Source organism: Herpailurus yagouaroundi, unplaced genomic scaffold, assembly GCF_014898765.1.
Source record: "Herpailurus yagouaroundi ecotype Mexico unplaced genomic scaffold, PumYag 198, whole genome shotgun sequence".
In the NCBI taxonomy this organism is placed as follows: domain Eukaryota; kingdom Metazoa; phylum Chordata; class Mammalia; order Carnivora; family Felidae; genus Herpailurus; species Herpailurus yagouaroundi.
Window position 1 is genome coordinate 30,200,656 of NW_024412429.1, and position 13,008 is coordinate 30,213,663.

Consider the following 13,008-nt stretch of genomic DNA (forward strand, 5'->3'; position numbering starts at 1 on the left):
AATAATCATGTTTATGTCTTCATCCTGTTTAAATCAGGTTTAAGCACACAGCTGTAATATGTTCAATTTTTAAGAAACAAAGTCAGTCCAGTTTCATGAGTTTGGGCTTTTTAGTCCATATTTGAATTTATTTTTCCTGGAAAGGAAAAATAGTTATAGCAGCACTTGGTGTGGTGCCATGAACATAGTGGAGGTTTAATAAATATTTATCACTGTTGAAGTTAAAAGGAACACCGATCTGCACTCTGCATGATATGTTGGAATAGGACCATACTGCTTGCAAAAGGCATAAACATTTGGTTCAGCATCTGAATCTTAGACAATTTTTGAAAATGATTCTTTTCCAGGTGGCCTAATCTACTACAGAAAGTATAAGATGTTACCTATAACTATGATTAAGAGTCATTAAAGTCTAAAGCACTGTTTAGAAAAGCAGACTCTACAGAATGCTGAAAAGTCTCACTCTTTGTGTTGTGATCTGATCGGTCTTGGCAGCAGATTCAGAAGAGAACCCCAGCTATAGACCTATAAGAGAGAGGGAGGTAAACCAAGTAGGGACAGGGCCAGCCTGATAATAGGACAATAAAATTCCCCCCAATTTCAGCTTCTAAGGGGACACACAAAACCTGAGTCCAGTCCAGCTTAATGTTGATAGTCATCATCTCAAATATGCCAGGTGAGAGCATGACACCAGAAATTGGTTAAATGGGAAGTGTTATTATCCAATAAATGACAGTTTTATGTTTGGAGTGGGAAGGGTTGTCTCGGTTATAAGAGGGCCTTAGTCAGTGGACTGCAGACAGGAGAACACTGGGATAGGATCCAGATCCCCCAGAGAGAGGGGGCTGGCAAGACCAGTCAGCTTTCCAAGCCCAGACAATTTGGCCAGGGTTCGGGGCTGGAATCCATTACCAGCAGAGAGTGAAGTCCAAACACAGAACAGAGGCAAGAGTCTACATATACAGTAGGGTTAGAATTGGGACCAAGGAGCTTAACATTGGTGGCCACACAGTCGTTTATACAGGCTCACTCTACAGCAGGCTTGGGGCAATAGATAAGTTCCAGACACTGTTTATTAATAGGAATGAAACTCCTGACAGCCTGCCAAGCTTGAGTCTCATTTGAGTAACAATTTGATGGTGTTGTGTCTATAAGTTTACGTTAAGTCGTATCTGCTTCTTAGGCATGGGTACGCAAGAAATGTCAGTTTGAAGTAGTAGGTTTTTATTTTGGAATAAACTTAAATAAACCCAAACCTCTATTGACCATTCGCTTATATACTAGAATGTCAGTTCCACAAAAAGCATCATTGTTTCTCTGTTCACTGAAGCATGCCATATGCCTAGCTGGAACACAGCTAACATTCAATAGGTATTTGTCAAATTAAAGAAGGAATTAGCCAAATATTACGCACCACACAAATGACCTGAAAGCTTCAATGTATGTCCTGAAGGAGACCCTTATCTCCTGTAGCAGCAGGGCTGAAATTGCTGAAAATCAAACACAGAACTTTATACCGCAACTGACTGAATAACAATGCAAGTTGAACTCCCAGCTTCATGGAGTGTCTAGCATTAAAGTGAGGGTATTGGCTTGGGAAGGGATGGGATCCTGAAAGTTGGAATGTGGGAACACTTTGATGATGCTGGGGCCATCGAGCCCCTAAATTCTGATGAAACTTCTTTGCCGGTGGAAGCAGCCCCTCCACCCATAAAGAATGAGGCCTCTCTACCCCCAATAGAAGAGAACTCTTTACCCCTGAGGGGATTAATCCTGACTGAGAAAACTGTAATGGCCTCTCTTGAGGCAACTGTCATACAAGACAATGTTTAGTCTCCTCAGGACCAACTGCTACAATCTCTCTTTGCTTCTAGACCTATAATTTGACTCAAACCTCAGAAGGCCCCTAAAAGTAAGGTACAAGTACAACTCATAAGAGGTGTGCTCCACTTCCCCCTCCCAAATATTTAAACTTTCTAATTTATACAAACAGAAATCTAGAGAACATGTATGGAAATGGACGTTGAGGGTGTGGGATAATAGAGAAAGGAACATAAAACTGTATCAGGTTGAATTTATTAATTTCTCAGTAAGCAGAAATTCTGTATTGAATTATGCAGCTTGGGGAGTTAGAAAGGGCTTGAACAGTTTCTTTGGTTGGTTGGCTGAAACATGGACCAAATGGTGGCCCACAGTGAGCAAGTTGGAAATGCTGGACATACCTAGTTTAATGTAGAAGAAGGGCCTCAAAGACTTATGGAGATTGGAATGGACTTGTCTTTTAAGACATACTCACTCACTCTGGGAGTGTCCAGAATACGTACCTTTCATCAAGACTGTAAGAAATAAATTTGTGAGGGGAGCCCCAGCATCCTTTTTTTTAATTTTTAAAGTTTATTTATTTTTGAGAGAGAGAGACAGAGTGTGAGTGGGGGAAGGGCAAAGAGAGAGTAAGACACAAAATCCAAAGCAGGCTCCAGGCTCTGAGCTGTCAGCACAGAGCCTGACGCACAGCTCGAACTCACGAACCTTGAAATCATGACTTGAGCCAAAATCGGGCGCTTAATCAACTGAGCCACCCAGGCACCCCCCAGCATCCTTGAAGAGCTGCGATCATTATTCTCTGGAGGCCAGACCTTACAGTGGGGAATGCAGTCCTTGAATTGGGAAACCTAAATGTAATGAGAGTAAATGGATCATGGTGTGGCAGGGGTGAAATGAGGGCATTCAACTACCAAAGGCAAGGTGGGCAGGGTTACCATAATAGCAGAGTGAAAGCAACAGTCACAACAGTCCGACTCATACAGACCTATGATACTGGCTAGCTGAACATGGTGTTCCTATAAGTGAAATACGTAGCACGTCTACTAAATTCTTACATGATCTGTAGAAGCAAAAAAAGTTCTAAGTTAAATGAAAAGTCTAACCTGAATCATAAAAACAGAGAGCCATGGCCTCTCCCAGACTTGAGCCAGTTTACAGACCCAGAACCCCTTGACTAAAGGGGACGCCAAATGCCCTTGAGGAAGGGCCCCAGTACACTGCCAAAAATTTATACTATCAACCTTTCTCCCAGTCTTTCCCACTGGGACTTATGGCTCTTTACCAGAGGACCTGTACATTGGGGAAAAGAAAATAATCAGATCTCCCAGGGACTACTGGACACTGGCTCTGAACTGACACTAATTCCAAGAAATCCAAAATATCACTGTGGTCACCAGCTAGAGTAAAGGCTTATAAAAGTCAATGGAGTTTGAGCCCAGGTACACCTCACTGTAGGCCTATCAGTTCCATCAAACCCAGTGGGTCAACCAAAATAACCCATAGTTATTTTTCAGTTTTGGAACTCATAATTAGATTAGACAGACTTAATAGCTGGCAGAACTCCCACATTAGTTTTCTGACTTGCGGAGTTAGGGTTATCATGGTGAGAAAGCCAAGTGGAAGCCACTAGAACTGCCTTTGCCTAGGAAAATAGTAAAGCAAAAGCAATACACATTCCTAGAGGGATGGCAGAGATTAGTGCTACCATCAAAGGTTTGAAAAATTGCAGAGATGATGGTTCCCACCACATCCCCACTCAACATGCCTGTTTGGCTATACAAAAGACAGATGGATCTTAGAGAATAACAGTGGACTACTGTAAGTTTAAGGATGTGGTGACTCCAGTTACAGCTACTATATCAGATGTGGTTTCATTGCTTGAGCAAATTAACACATCTCCTAGTACCTGATATGCAGCTACTGATCTTGCAAAAGCCTTTTTCTCCATCCCTGTCATTTAAAGCCCACTGGAAGCAGTTTGCTTTCAGTGGGCAAAGCCAGCAAGAGACCTTCACTGTTCTACCTCAGGAGTATATCAATTCTCCAGCCATGTCATAATTTAGTTCATAGAGATCTTGATCACCTTTCTCTCCACAAGATATCATACTGGTCTATTACACTGATGGCATTGAACTGACTGGATCTGGCAAGCAAGAAGTATCCTAACCTTGTTGGGAAGACATTTGTGTGTCAGTGGGTGAGAAATAAATAAAAAATTGTGAGGGGTCCAGTGGTGTGGGCCATGTCAAGATATCCCTTCCAACACGAAGGATAAGTTGCTGTATCCAGCACCTCCTCTCCAACCAGAAAAAAGGCACACCACTAAAAGGGCCTCTTTGTATTTTGGAGGTAACATATCCCTCATTTGGGTGCGCTACTCCAGACCATTTACCAAGTAACCTGTAAAGCTGCTAGTTTTGAGTGGGGCCCAGAATTTAAAGAGACTTTGCAACATGTCCATGCAAGCTGCTCTGCTACTTGGGCCATATGATCTGGCAGGCAGATCCAAAGATGCTTGAAATATCAGTGGCAGACAGAAATCCTATTTAGAGCTTTTGGTGGACTCCTATAGGTAAATCACAGTGTAGGCTCTTGGATTTCGGGAAAAAGCCCTGCCATCTTCCGCAGATAACTACTCTCCTTTTGAGACTTATACAGGGTCTTATTAGAAGCTGACTGCTTAATTGTTGGCTCACCAAGTTAGGAAGCAACCCCACTTCCCATCATGAGCTGGGTGCTATCTTACCCATCGAGCCATAGAGTTGGGCATACACAGCAGGACTCCATCATCAAATGGAACTGGTATATACATGGACTTCTATAAGGTTGACCTGCCTATGGCCATTACTGAGTGCCCAACCTGTCAGCAGCAGAGACCAACACTGAGTCCCTAACATCACACTATTCCCTGAAGTAATCATCCATCTATCTGGTAGCAGGTTGATTCCACTGGATCCCTTCCATTATAGAAGGGACAGAGTTTTATTTTTACTGGAATAGACACTTACTCTGAATATTGATTTGCCTTCCTTTAATTCAATGCTTCTGCCAAAACTACCACTGTAGACATATAGAATATCTTATGCACTGTCATGTATTCCATACAACATTGCTTCTGATAAAGGAATTCACTTCACAGCAAATGAGCTGTGGTCATGGGCGTGGGCTCACAGAATTTCCTGGTCTTACTGTGTTACGCACCATCCTTAAGCAACTGACTTGATAGAACAGTAGAATGGTCCCTTGAAGACTCAGCTATAGCACAAGCTAGATGCTAATACCTTGCAGGACTGGAACAAGGTTTTCCAGATGGCTGTGTATGATCTGAATCAATGTTCAATATATGGAATTATTTCTGCAATAACTGGAATTCATGGGTCCAGGAATCAAAGGATGGAAACAGGAGTAGCAGCACTCACTATTACTCTTAATGACTCACTAGCAAAATTTTTGCTTCCTGTTCTTGCAACTTTCTGTCTGCTGGCTTAGTCTTAGTTCCTAAGGAAGGAATGCTTTCACCAGGAGACACAACAATGATTCCTTTGAACTAGAAGTTAAGCCTGCCACCTGACCACTTTGGACTCATTGTGTCTGAATCAACAGGCAAAGAAGGGAGTTACTGTGCTGTCTTGGGTGACTGATTCTGACTGCTAATGGGAAATTGGACTGCTACTCTACAATGCAGAGCAGGAAGAGTATGTCTGAAATATATCCCTTAGTATTCCCATACTTTGTGATTAAGGTCACTAGAAGACAAAAAAAAAAAAAAAAAAACCAATCCAGGCAGAACTACTAATAGCCCAGACCCTTCAAGAATAAAGGTTTTGGTCACCTCATCAGGTAATCAACCATGACCAGCTAAGGTGCTTGATGAAGGCAGAGTGAATATAGAATGGGTAGTAAAAGAAGGTAGTGATAAATACTAGCTATGACCATGTAACCAGTTACAGAAATAAGCACTTAACTGTCATGAGTTTTTTCTTATTTTTTTGTGAATATACTTACATGTATATTAGCTTATGTATATCTCTGTCTTATTTCCTCTCTTAACTCCCCTGTTATGTAACATAAAATGTATTGACTTTGTATCATAATACTTAAGTATTGCTAATTTTACATTATGGTATTTAAGTTATAGGATATCAAGAAGAATAGCAAACATCACTCAAGGACTTTACCTCCTCTTCTAGAGAAGGGGCATTTTCAGTTGTATGCAAGATGGTTGTATGGTCCTAGATAAAATTATGACCTTGTTATTGTCTTCATTTGGAGAGTAATTATGGCTTAAAGAGATGCATATGGGTGACAAGTTGATAAGGGATCAATTGTAATGGTTAAGTTTAAGTGTCAACTTGACTGAGCCATGAGGTGCCCTGATATTTGTTAAAAAATTATTCTGGGTGTTTCTATGAAGGTGTTTTTGGATGAGTTTAACATTTAAATAGAGAGACTGAGTAAAGTAGATTGCCCACTCTAATGTGGGTGGGTCTCATTCAACCCATCAAAGGCCTAAATAGAACTAAAAGGCTCAGTTGATTAAGAGAGAATTCCTCCTGCCAGACTGCCATTGAGCTGGAACATCAGTGTTCTTCCATCAGACTCAAATTCAAACATCAACTCTTCTGGGTCTTGAGCTTGTCATGCTTCGGACTAGAACTACACCATTACCTCTTATGGTTCTTGGGCATTTAGACTCAAACTGGAACTGGAACTATACCATTAGCTCTCCTAGACCTCCAGCTTACTGACAGCAAATTTTGGAACTTGTTGGCCTCTATAATCGCATGAGCTAATTCCTTATAAAAAATCAACAGAACATATATGTACTAACTGTATAATTTCATATATATCCCATCGATTCTGTTTCTCTGTAGCATCCTAATGCATGAAGTTTCAGGGTTGGTTAATTCAGTAGCACAAAAGTATTAAGGACCAGATTCTTGCCATCTTCTCATTCTGCCATCTTAATATCTTGCTTATCAGCTTATGCTGGTTCTTCTCATGGTGCATGTGACTGCAGCAGCTGTAGACCACTTCTTCATCCAGCTACATCCAGAGTCAGAATAATGTCACTGGTTTTTTAAAACATGTTTCTTTCTTAAAACAAGCCTTTCTCAGAAGTAACCAGCAGACTTCCCCTCATCCAAAGATGAAATGAAAATTGGCCAGAAAGATGACACGCCTCTTCTTAATCCAGTCTCTGGAGAACAGAATCAAATTACAATGATTGGCTAAGAATAGTCAGATTTATCCTCTTGAAACAAAGGATCGGAGTCACTTTTCCCGAGCCAATGGCTACATAGCAGGTGAACAACTGGATAAGTTTTAACAGCAAGAAAGAAGAGGGAAATAAACTTGAAAGCAAACACCAGGATCTACTATAACTTTCCTGCCCTAGGATAGCCCTCCATTTCCATGGAGATGGGAATCTGAATTTTCCTAATGGTTCTGAACCTCAAAATCAGATTTTCCCACTAAGTGACTAAGAGCTGTAGGATAATAAGTGTTCACAGTGCAGATTTCTTCACTCACCTCCTCCCACCCCACCCCACGTGTAGATGCCAAGAGCCCTCCTCAATAAACCTCTCATATACAAATCTCAGGGTCTGTTTTCTGGAAAATCCAGCCTTCTCAGGAGTAGACAACAGAGGGGACTGGGCCACAGTTGATGGGATATTCAGGTGTGCTCTACTAGTGGAGACTATGTTCTGATGTCTTCTCCAGAGCAGGAATTGTATCTGTGGTGAAATGCATTACAACTTCTGTAACTTCTGTTTGTCTTAATTCGTATGTAAAAGTTCACATTTAAGATCAAAATTTCTCCTAATCTAGCTATGGAGACAGATACACTTTTTTAAAAAAAATAGTTGTCTAAAAAAGCACACAAGTAGATTTCTAAGGAAAAGCTTTAAGCAAAAGATTTGCAAATGTTATTCTTTTCTCCCTTTGTGCTGATATCTTTCATAAAAAGGCATGGCCACCTTTGCATAAGTTGCTTTAAAAACAATGATCAAAGTATATTTGATTCATCTGTTCCATCAGAAGGAAACATCATTACTAGGCAGTGTCTAGGATTTCATAACCCATTTGGAGATTTTTCAAAGGATCTCCCATAAACAACACCTATAAGATGCAAGGCACAGTCTTGGAGATACAGAAAGGAGTAGGATATATTGCCTTAAGGAGCTTATACCCTAGTGGAGTATAAAGAGAAGAGGAAAAATGTAGTGTGATAAATGCATGAGGGGTGAGGGTATTATGAGATGACACATCATGTCACCTCATTCAGCCTACAAGATAGGAGAGGCTTATCAGAAGTAAGTCAGAAGTGCACCTAGCAGAAAATAGGCTTGTAAGGAGGAAGGGAGTTCCTGGAAGAGAGGAAGATATGCATAGAACTACATGTAAGAGCAAACAGGAATCATTCTAAAAATTGGGAGTATTACTACTATACTCCCAACACCCAGATCAGCGCCCAACAGATGCTGAATCCTCAATCAGTATTCGCTAAGTAGATGAGGGAATAAATGAAATAGTTGTACTCAGTTGATACATAAGAGTGTAAGGAAGGAAAGGGGTAAGCATGATGTTGGAAGAGTACATGAAGAGTCTTCCTAATATGTCAACCTTATTCTGAAAGATATGGAAAACTTAAAAATTCAAGCATGGTGGCTATGAGCAGACCCATTGAGCCATGCACAGAATAGATTTAGAGGCACAACTGAGGTGGGGAGTTTAGTAAAGAGACCATCACAGAATCCAGGCAAGAAATAGTGGGGACTTAAGAAAAAAGCAACAGAAACAGAGAAATTGTAAAAATCTATGAATCGTGGGGATAGTTTCAAAGTAGTATGAACAAGTCTTGGGTAACATTTTGGATGTGGGTCTTTGGTGAGATACAAACACCATTTGCTTTGAAAAACCTTGGGAATTTTATTGGCCATTTAGAGTACACCACATAATGTGAGTTTGGCAGTTGTCTAAACTGAACCTATCTCTGAAAGAGAAACCTTCACAAAGTCATTATAATCCCCAATAGTACCATATCTTCTCTAGTTTTCTCTGTTCTAACCCCTTCCATTTCCATGGTAATCCATGTCATAAAGATAAAATAAAGAAATACTTCTGATATCTCTATTTTTCAGGGCTCTTGTTTTTCTTTGATGTTCAAAAAATTGTCCTTGACACCCAATTTTAATTACTCTGAAGAAATAACAAATCAACTAAACATTACCAAAGGGGGAAACATATATTTTGTACCTTTCTCAATCTATATTCTTTTTCCAGGGGGCTGCAGCTAAGCCCCAAACTAAGATATTTACAGAACTTAATCATGTTCGCAAGAATAATAAGCTGGAACATACAAAAGCAACAGGAAGGCCTTGCTAGCCACTCTGTATTGTGCCACCTTGAAGACATGATCACAGATAGTAAAAACAATGGGGGAGAGAAAAAATTAAAAGTTCTATTCTCCTCCAAGTTCACTCTAGTTGTTCTGTTTCAATATTAGATCTTTTCATGATTAACACCAGCCTTCTAGAGTCAGTCTCCAAAATCTGCCAACTTAGTTTTTTTATATTCCTACATGGTGTAACTCATCAATAAGCTTGAGATGCAGCAGGAGGGTACTAATTTCAAATATGGTATGACATGAGCTAGAATAAAGTATCATCATCATTATGTTAGTCACGTATCACCCACTTTTCTCACAGATAGGTTCGCTGTAAGATGAAGAGTAAAGGAGGAAGAATAAAAATTTTTCAACCCTAGTCCCAAGGCTAATATTTAACATTTTCATTCCATGTGTTAAAAATTTGTTAAGTGAAAATTTTAACTTAAGTGAAATTTATGTTAAGTGAAATCTGGGGTATCAGGCACCAGGTGGCATTATCAAGCAAAAGTGTGTCGCATCCATTCAAAGCAGTGAGATCTGCCCACAGCATAAGGTTGAACCATATAGCATGTCTTTCTTGTGTCCTGCTTCCAGTTGCCTTGTCTGTCTTGCTGATTCCTATTATGTGGATCCCATTTGGGGTTTCTAGTGTCTTTTCTATTTGACCCTTGGCATCGCCCCTTCAATAACAGTAATTGTCTCTGAAATCTACCACATTGACACTTTCCCCTTACATTAAGCTTGAGGACACCAGCAGATCTCCAGGTCTGCCCCATGTCTGGTGTTGCTATAGCTTGTACAGTACATGCTTTTAGGACCCATCAGTGAGCCATGGAAAATATACACGTTAAGACTGGGCATTCAAAATTGGATTGTGATGAGGGTTACCCAATGTATAGATTTGCTAAAAATCATTAAACTGTACACTAGGAATAGGTGAATCTTCTGATCTGTAAATTATACCTCAGAAAAGCATAAAAGAAAAGGTTTGGTCAGATAATGAAAGTAGGTAGCACAAGTTTGGATCGACACTGAACCCAACAACAAGAGTAAATATAGACGGTGCTATCATCACGACAAGGACTGACCACACAGAAAATCAGCACATTGGGGCAAATCATAGGATCTGTTAGTTACATCAGTTCCCAGTTACAGGAAGATTGGAGAACTATTAAAAACCCAATTATTAAAAACCCTTGTTGTTGGTGTTGGTGATTCAGCAGAATTAACACTGGGATCTCAATGCTTCCCAGTTGCTGGGAAGAGCACTGCGGCAAGGAATTTGCATTTGTCAATGGGGGCTTTAGTATGTAAACCAACACTGTTCAATTTAAGGACACAAAAAAATGATTTCTTACAAAGGTATGAGGTCATTTACAGAATCAAACAATAAAGCATTGGATAGAATATTGAAAGAAACAGGACAGGGCCGGCGGCCTGGTGTGGCCCTCAGTTCAATGGTGAGACTGGGCCATGGTGCACATGTAAGGCCTCCAGTTCCAGTACCTAAGGAAGCGCTCAGTGACCATGGGGCCCAACTCGTCCCAGGACTCAAAGGACATGAGTTTTGGTCGCTGGCGCCACCCTGCAGCACCACGTCCAGACCTTCATGTCCCCAGGCAGCAGTGGCCGGGGCAGAGATGCCCGGAGCTGACCTCATAGTCCAGGCCCCAAGCCTGTGGTGATTTCCACCTGCGCTGCGTCCACCAGAAGCGCGCGTTCATGGACAGTGTTTCAGAGGCGTGGGAAGCCGCCGCTGCAGCTGCAGCGCGCGTGCACGTCCGGGTTCCCGAACACAAACATCAAAATCGTGATCGCTGCCTGTCCAGCGAGAAGAGGGAGAGACGGGAGGGGCCGAGTTCCCCGTGAAACCCGAGCAGGCCCACATCTCGCCCCTGGCCATCGACATTCCAGACACCACGGCCCACTTCATCAGCCCCCTCGCCTCCGGCTGCGGGAACCACCAGTGCTGCAAACTGGCCCATTCAGCCCCCGGGGAGTACAAAACTCGCTGTGGAATCCCATCTGACTTCAATTTAATGGCCCACAACTCACAGACAGAAAACGAACAGGAAGCTTCTGGGTAGAGACAGCCTAAAGGATGATACGAAGCCACCTTATTCCTGCACACAATTAATCATACAAGCAATTACGATGTTTCCTGATAAACCACTCACCCTAAATGGAATGTATATGCACATCACTAAAAAATTATCCATACTACAAGGGCAAGCAGAATTCAATAGGCCACAATGTCTCTCTGAATTGTTATTGCATCAAAGTACCAGGTTCCCAGGAAGAACCAGGTAAAGGTTCCTTCTGGAGGATAGATCCTGCCTCCGAAAGCAAATCAGCTGAGTAGGTTTTTAGGAAAGGAGGTCTAGGGTCTTGCTTCAGAATCCCTCTGGGACCGCTCTCGGAAGTGCCCGGCCTCTCCCAACCCCGCTGGAGCCTGTCTGCTCACATCGGTGGCGCTCAGACCCCCCCCCCCCCCCCCCCCCCTCCCAGGGGTCGAGAGAAGATTCAACAGCCCTGGAGCCCGAGCCTGGCGCCTCACAGCCCCTACGGGCCTTCGTCCAGGAGGGCACCAGGCTCGCCTCCATCTAGTCCACCCATCTTAATGGTCCTGCAGCCGCAGGGCCCGTCACCTCCACCGTCGCAGCCCCCGTGACCACCTCCACCTCCCAGCAGCCTGCCATGCAGACGGTTCGCGCCATGCACTGGATCCCTGTGGTGCCCGTCACCAGCGAGGCCCGCCTGGCCCCAGCAAACGCGTACGCTGTCGCCGGGCGGGTGGCCGGTCACTCAGGTGGCCGTGCCGGCCCCTCCTAAGCAAGAGCCTCAAGACGTGTGTGAAGACCACGAAGAAGGAAAAGTGAAAGTAGAACCTATTCTTGCGGTTAGCCGTGCCACACGAGGCGCCGCTAGCGGGATCATTCAGATGTGACAGGCCACCCCGGTTCAGACGGTCACCCCCAGGTGGGCACCAGCTACCAATAAAAACTGTAAAGCAAAACGGGACTCACGTGGTGCCAATCCGCGCCGCGGGGCACGGCCGGGCGTCCGGGGCAGTGGCGAGTGGTCGGAAGCGGCTGGCGACACACACGTCGGGGTCGGCGTCTCTGCCCACAGAGCGCGGGAACCGCGACCCGTCCGAATGGCTGCGGCAGAAGCGGGTCCCGACCGCAGGCGGCCAGAGCTTCGTCTCGCGGCGAGCATGGGAAAGCTGCCGGCCGCCATGCGAGAGGACGGCGTCCAAGTCTGGCCACTAGGAGAGCTTTTCCTACTTTAATGTCAACTCTGTGGTGCCAGAAGGGGACGCTGCCTCCCACCCACGTTGCCAGCGCATTCTCTCGGCAGGTAGAGGCCCCTGCGGTCGGACTTCTCCTCAGCGCTGCAAACAAAAATGCAGGCGGCCTTCAGTTAAAGACGGAAGTCACACCTGCACAAAGCCATACGCGGAAGGAAACCTCCTCCCGGCAGCTGGGTCCTTCCGAGAGGGTCCAACGCTTGGGGCAAGCTGACCTGCCAGGACGTCGCGGGGGCCACCTCGCCTCGCTCATGGGACTTGTGGGCAGGGCGCTGTGGGTAAGACAGTTTTTTGTTGTTCCCCATGTGGAATTAGAATATTTCGATGTGTACTTTCTTTCTCTACCAAATGGGGGTGGGGAGGCGTTGACATTTTAAATCACTCCATTTCTACTCTGGAATCACACAGGACTTTTTGCGTGGATTTCGTTTGGGGAAAAGAAACTGCAGTTTTGTTTGTTTCCAGCTACGGATGATTTCCT

At 43.6% G+C, this 13,008-nt stretch overlaps 1 pseudogene; it reads left to right on the plus strand.

Moving 5' to 3' along the window:
* The window catches only part of LOC121013098 (forkhead box protein K2-like), a 127,957-nt pseudogene extending 115,285 nt beyond the window's left edge, over positions 1-12,672 (plus strand).
* The last annotated feature ends 336 nt before the right edge of the window (positions 12,673-13,008 follow it).